We start from the raw sequence: 6,873 nt of genomic DNA on the forward strand, positions 1-6,873 counted from the left end.
CAATGATATAACAAGAAATATTAGAACACAAATTTTAAATAAAAAATTAGAAGAACGTTTGAGTTATCTACTATTAAAACCAACTGACCTTGAAAACAAGTCAAGGAGAAATAATTTAGGAATCATTTGGGCATGCTGAAAACCATGACTAAACAAACAAATAAAAAAGTCGTTCTTAAGCTAATGGACCTTTCGACAAATTATTTGAACTCTCAGTGTCTCTATTTCCTTAACTTTAAAGTAAAAGTCTTGGTCTCCAAAGCAGAGCTGGACAGATAATGGCAGCCAGGGCTAGGAAGTAGACTGGACTGGGCCAGACTGGGCAAGAAAGAGCACCATGGTCACCATGGGTAACTAGTTAAGCTACAAGAAACAGAGAAGGATCACAGAGCCAGACAAAGCCATACCTCAGTTGGAAAAACAGATTAAACTGAAGCAACATCAGAAAAGAATCACTCAATAATTAAAAAGGAAAAAGGAAATTTCCAGACAGCTCCTCTGGGGTAGAAAGGTCAAAGTAATTACCTTAAGAGTAAATGTTGCCAGGAACAATTCTTGGATGAAATAGAATATCAAATCCCCAACCTAGAAACTGTGGTTCAGAATACTGAGTATACCCAGATTGAAATGAAAGTGGCTGAAGGCCTGAAGTCTGGAGATAACTGTCTGAAAAAAAAATGCATCAGATCATATCCACTGAAGAAGTGGAGAGGATAATATATGAAACTTGTGATTCTAGGGAAATAACAAAAGCAAATAGATGAGCTCTTCCTGGCAGCTTTACTCATAAAGATGAAGATGCTATGTTAGAAGAACTACATGCAATAACTCAGGAACTAATAGAGGTCCCAGAGGTTCCTTCAGAACTACACTCTAAGAAAATGCCCCAATCAAAACAATATCAAAACAGCCAGAACTGATGGCAGAACTGAAGGCAGCTACATGGCACAGTGGACTCCAGAGCTGGAGTCAGGAAGACCTGAATTCAAATGTGGCCTTAGACATGTCCTAGCTATAGGACCCTGGATGAGTCATTTAATTCTATCTACCTCAGTTTATTCAACTGTAAAATAGGGATAATAATAGCACTCGCATTCCAGGGTTATTGAGAGGATCAAATGAAATAATATTTATAAAACACCTGGCATAAAGTAGGTGTTTTATAAATACTTATTTCTTTCTCATTCCTCTCCTCCCTACTCCACCTTCAAGGAAATTCTTAAGGAACCATGACCCAGTGGGTCTCAGTCAATTCCAAGAATGAGTATGACCCAGGATTCTCCTGAAAGGACCAAGGCTGAGCAAAAAAGAAATTAAGTAGATAGGGGAACCTCATTTATTACCCTCATGTCAAGAATTTTTTTTATTTTCTAGAGCATTTTTTTCCTGGCAATCTAAAGGCTGAATTGACTTTCATAGTACTGTCTTTCTCTCCTCACTGGATAAAATGACAACTTTGAAAACTTCCAAGGTAAAAATAAAGAAATAAAGCAAAACCTATAACTTGAAGCTGTATACTAGATTATCTTTAAGCTCCTTCCTGTGCTTAATTCTCTACTTCTGTGGTCTCTTCTATTCTAATGATCTCTCCATGAGCTACATTCCGGATCCCTACAACAGCTCCCCCAGAAGTAGCAGAATGGCCCCTGGCTTCCCATTTCAGAAGCAGGACTACAAGCATTGTGCGTGTATACCATTTCTTTTCCTCCCTAACTTCCGAGCCAAAGCACAACACTATGTATTGTGTCCCTGACACATATCTTACAGAGGTTTCCAGAGAAACTGTATATATCTGAGAAATGTCCAAATCCCCTGATGCAGCACTAGTGCCTCTAGGGCATCAACCACTAATTTCACAGTAGGACATACACTCTGACTTGTTTTCCCAGCAGTGATGATGGATTTGTGATAAACAGCACATTTGCAGGACAGCTGGCTGACACTAAGGGACGTATGTGACCATTAATCAAAACTTTCTTCTGTGTGAAATAACCCCTTAGCCTCACTAGAACACTGCTCTAGACATTTGAGGTAACAGCCCCAACAATATGGTAGAGTAGTCAGTAATCTTGCAAAAATGTAGGCCAAGTTTTCAGTTATTCACCCTCATGTAAGACTTCATAAGCTAAAAAATTATGTTTATTAAGAACCTCCTTGCCAAAAATTGATGTGCAAATATACAGTAAAATTTTTTAAAAGTCAATGATCTCCAGAAAATCCTCTCTGTACCACCCAAGGATACCAAATGAGATAAAAGGAAAGGGGGAAGGGGCCGGAGTAGGAGGAAGTTGTCAAAAAAGTCAAAACCCTAGAACATTTAAAATCTATAGGTGGGGGAGGGGGAGAAGGGAAGGAATTGTCAGCAGGAACCATTTTTAGGAGAGTATGAGATTGTGATTACACAAACCTCGGTAAACTGTTATTCATTTAATATAGCAAGATTATGATATGGTGAATAGGGTATGGGATTTGTACTTGGGAGATCTGAGCTTAAATCCCAAGATATTGACTATATAATGACGGGTCTTTGTTTTCAGGAAAAGTTTAGGATAATTAAAAGCATTGTACAGTTTTCCAGAGACCATCCATCCTACTTTCCTCTTCCTATTCAACTGTGAGCTCAGGTCATTGTTCATACTCAGTGTCTATCCAATATATCTGTACTGATGGACCAGCTCTTTAGGTTGGCCATCCAACTGCATATTCTAGTCTAGACAATAGACATCCTCCAACCACTTGGTTTTTCCTGTGTGGATATTTATACCAAATGGCTTTTGAGTGGTCAGAGTTCTAATTTAAAAGATTCTGCATGGAGGTAGGGGAGGGGGTGTTAAGCTGATACTTGTTAATCAGCACAATATTATCTGCATACAAGAACTGACCTTCTATAGGACTATTTACTTAATACTAATGTTCTTCCAGTGAAACTGGAAGTTATGGAATGGCACAGTGTCAAAAGAATTAAAGCTGAAAGTTAATGAAGGGCAATAGAGAGAAACTGGAAGGTGTGATTTCTTGCTGGAAGCTGGAAGCCAGAAAAAAAAAGCATCTTTCTTCCTCTAACTCTCACCAACTCCGCTGCATAGTACTGACCACCAAACAATCAATGTCCACCAAGAATAGTCTCATGCAATTGGTCCTTTAACCCAAGGATTACAGATGTAATGGTAGACCTATGGTAGAATTAAAGGTATAACCATGAGCAAATCACTTAACCTCTCAGACCCTCAGTTTCCTTATTTATAAAATGAAAATGTGAAGGGAGTATATTCTAGGTATATGCAGCCAGTGAAAATGGCCAGAGTAACTAAATAGTAGAAAAAAGTATACTTTGAGACTGCAAGAGCATGGTTTTATATATTTGTATATAAAAGTGATATCAAAAGATGAGATTGATAAAAAATTTTAATCTTAAAAAGAAAAATGAACTACATATCAGTTCCATTGTTGTTATTCACTTGTAATTAATGGAACATATGGAATATTTGTTTTGCCAACAAGAATCTTGACCATCTTTATTTAATACTTTATTCCTGTTCAATTTATAAGAAGTAACCCAAGCATTTACTTGCTTTTTAGGAAGGGGGTAAACATTTTGAGCAAAAAAAAAGTAGCTATTATAGCTCAGTTTTCTAGTGTTTCAGATTTACAGAATGCTTTTCTTACAACTCTGTGAGAAAGGCAACCCAAATATTACTCCCATGTTACAGTTGAGAAAGAGGCAGCTAGGTAGTGCAGTGGATAGAGCACCAGGCCTGGAGTCAGAAAGACCTGAGTTCAAATCTGGCCTCAAACACTATATAGCTGTATGACCCTAGGGAAGTCACTTCACCCTGTTTGCCTCAGTTTCCTCATCTATAAAACAAGCTAGAGAAGGAAATGGCAAAATATTCCAGTATCTTTGCCATGAAAACCCCAAATGGAATCAAAAAGAGTCAAACACAACTGAAACAGAACAACAACAACAACAATAATGCAGATAATAAAACTGGCTCCAAGAGGTAGGATGACTTATCCAAAGTAACAAAGCCAGCGTGAAAGGTGAGAAGGCGTAGCTGAGTCTTGGTTTTCTGACTCCAAGACTACTGTTCTTTGAAATATACCGCATGCTATCTATGTGTAAATATTACAGCATTTTATTGCCCATCTCTCCATTCCCCCATGTGGTATCTAATTTCTCAAAATATAGTCTAGCAGACAACTTCCATCCTTCCACATACTATCTAATGTCTCAAAATGTTTTTGAAGAGACAACCTCTGAATCATTTTTGAAAAGTTGTGTCAGGGGAAACAACAAGCTGTGATTTTGCTTAATGTTCCAGCTGAAAACATTTCTTAATGCTAATCTGCTTGCTTTTTGAGAATGTTAAGAGAAGGAAGAAAAAAAAACTCAAGCTGATTAATTGTGTTTTTCTTAACATTTGGAGGTTCGGTTGTTTTTTTTTAGTCCCAGAATTCAGTATTTACATAAATGGAGTCCCTGTTGCCCCAAAATTTTTAATTTGTTTGTTTGATGACTATTCTTATAAATCTGAAGGCAAAAGTTTCCCCAGGCTTTTTCCAGTCTTTTGGAAATATATTTGAAGCTCTTCTTTCCTCTTTTATCAGTTAGCATTTTAGAATTACGCCTTCTTTATTAATTCTCCCTTGGAGCAGCAGCAGAATAATGGTTTAACAAAACTCAAGAAGCACGTCTCCATAATTAGTGAGCAACTACGACCCTGATTCTCCCTTATTTCCATTCAGCAAGGAAATCTTGGAAGGAAAAAAAAAGTCCAAAGCTCTAGGTAGTACGAGTTTTGTTTGCTTGCGTGGTACTGACCTGTGATTTCCTCTGAAGAGGGTCATTCTGGTATGGAAATTTCCTTCACTGATTTAGATCAAGAATTTGCCTTCAACTCATAATCTTAGAGAGTTGCCTGGATCATTGAGAAGTTGGGCGATTTGCCCAGTGTGGATGAGAGTCTGGATTAAAACCCATCTTCCTCATTCTAAGGCCAGCCCTCTAGCCTTTCTGAAAGCTGGGTATATGTTCCTGGTTTTGTTTGTTTATTTGTCTTTTTAGAGAAGGGTGGTGGTCTAGATCCTTGCCTGTGATATCTTTGGTATAGGGAAGTCTATATCAATACAAACTGGAAAATGTTCTGAAACTTACAGTCTTAGAAAGTCACCTTGGGGCACTGAGGAATTAAGTTGTGTTCCTCCCCCAGGTCACACAGCCAGTGTTTGGAAGAAGTGGCATTTTAAAACAAGTCTTCCTTCCTCTGAGTCTGGCTCTCAATGACATGTCTTTCAGGCAACTTAGTTAGCAGGATGAAATGTAATATTAATGTCAGTATTCAATAGTAGCATTGGCAACAGCAGCTCACAGTTATATTGCATTTTAAGATTTACAAAACACTTTTCTCACACAGTTTTCCCATCAGGGTAATTTGATCATCACAACAGCCCTGTGACGTAGGTGTTATTATCCACATTTTACAAATGAAGAAACGGAACTCAAAAAATTAAATGACTTTCCCAGGGTCACACAGTTAACATTTAGTGCTGGATTTAATCCCAGGTCTTCACGTCAGTAAGCCTAGGATGTCATGTCACATTGCCCCACATAGCTGTTTGGGTTACCAATCCAGATCCTGCAGTAGACTTCACTCATGGTTAATGGAATGACTGTCTGGACACCCATTCTTCACTTTATTACATAACCATGACACTCTTGTATAGTTAATTTCCACAACTCTTCATTTAACCCAAAAACTGATTGCAGTTTTGTTGGGGTTTTTTACTATCAGAGTAATTCAGCAACATATGTGAATGTGCTATGAAAAGTGAGAAATCCAAAGTCTCAGACATATTGAATTAAAGGCCAGATGGTAGGAAGGGCAGAGCAGGGGTGAGGTCATTGGCTTTTTCCCCCAACTCCTTTATGGGCTTTGAGAGGAACAGCCAAAGAAGAGTAGCCTAGTTTCTGTGGTTCCAGAGACACACAAAACATCCAGAAACAGCATTATGTCTCATTTTCTCAAATGTCACAAACAATTAAGCTAAGTTTCCAACATTTTCAGGAACATATGCTGTCAACCTTTGGATGACAGTATCATTTTTAGGGTAGTGATGATACTTTCATGAATCTTGGACCTAACTTGATGTGAACAGTCCCTCCAGTGGTACAGATTGCAATCCTTCAGTACCTCTTCATCTTCTATGATTCTTATTAAATAGTGGATCTCTTCTATAGGAAATAAATAAAGCAACCAAAGACACAGCCCTAGCCCCTGCCCCTAACTGGAGTAGATTTGTCACTTTGATACATTAGCTGACGTACGATCTCATCAGAGTGGATATTTCTCCAGCAGTGAAGACTACAACCTTTCTTCTCCTATCATCCTGTTCAATTCTAGTCCATACCCTCCAGGAATGATAAAAAGCTTATGAATTGAAGGACACTCTACTAATTTCATGGTGGGGTGAGGGGAAATCACAGTGCAAGTCTTTTTAGTCTTGTTGATGGAAAGAAGTAAATTGCAAACTTGTTAGAAATCCAGTGAACTTTAATGACTTTTCACCTTCAAAATAAAGGCTTGGGTGAGGTACTCTGACAAGAATAAACAGGCATGATATTTCTTCATCACTAGAGGAATGAGGCTTTATAAAAGTTTATTTCATAAACTTTTTGGAACAGCAAGAGAACATGGGCAAAAAATGGAGGAAATGACAAGGCCAATGGCTTCAAGGATTTATGTTTTCTTTTCCATTCTCTCACCTTATTGTGCTTTGAGCTGTTTGACTTTAAAAAACTGTGTTTTCTTAGTTATTTTCAATACCAGATTTGGATAATGAGAACAGATCTCTGTTTTATGTCATTACATTCCC

The 6,873-nt window shown here is 37.9% G+C and overlaps 1 pseudogene; it reads left to right on the forward strand.

Annotated features, from left to right (window-relative positions):
- LOC110222710 (charged multivesicular body protein 6 pseudogene) overlaps positions 1 to 920 on the forward strand; it is a 138,148-nt pseudogene extending 137,228 nt beyond the window's left edge.
- Positions 921 to 6,873: the final 5,953 nt, after the last annotated feature.

This window comes from Phascolarctos cinereus, unplaced genomic scaffold (assembly GCF_003287225.1).
Source record: "Phascolarctos cinereus isolate Bilbo 61053 unplaced genomic scaffold, phaCin_HiC Scaffold_5;HRSCAF=322, whole genome shotgun sequence".
Classification (NCBI taxonomy): Eukaryota; Metazoa; Chordata; class Mammalia; order Diprotodontia; family Phascolarctidae; genus Phascolarctos; species Phascolarctos cinereus.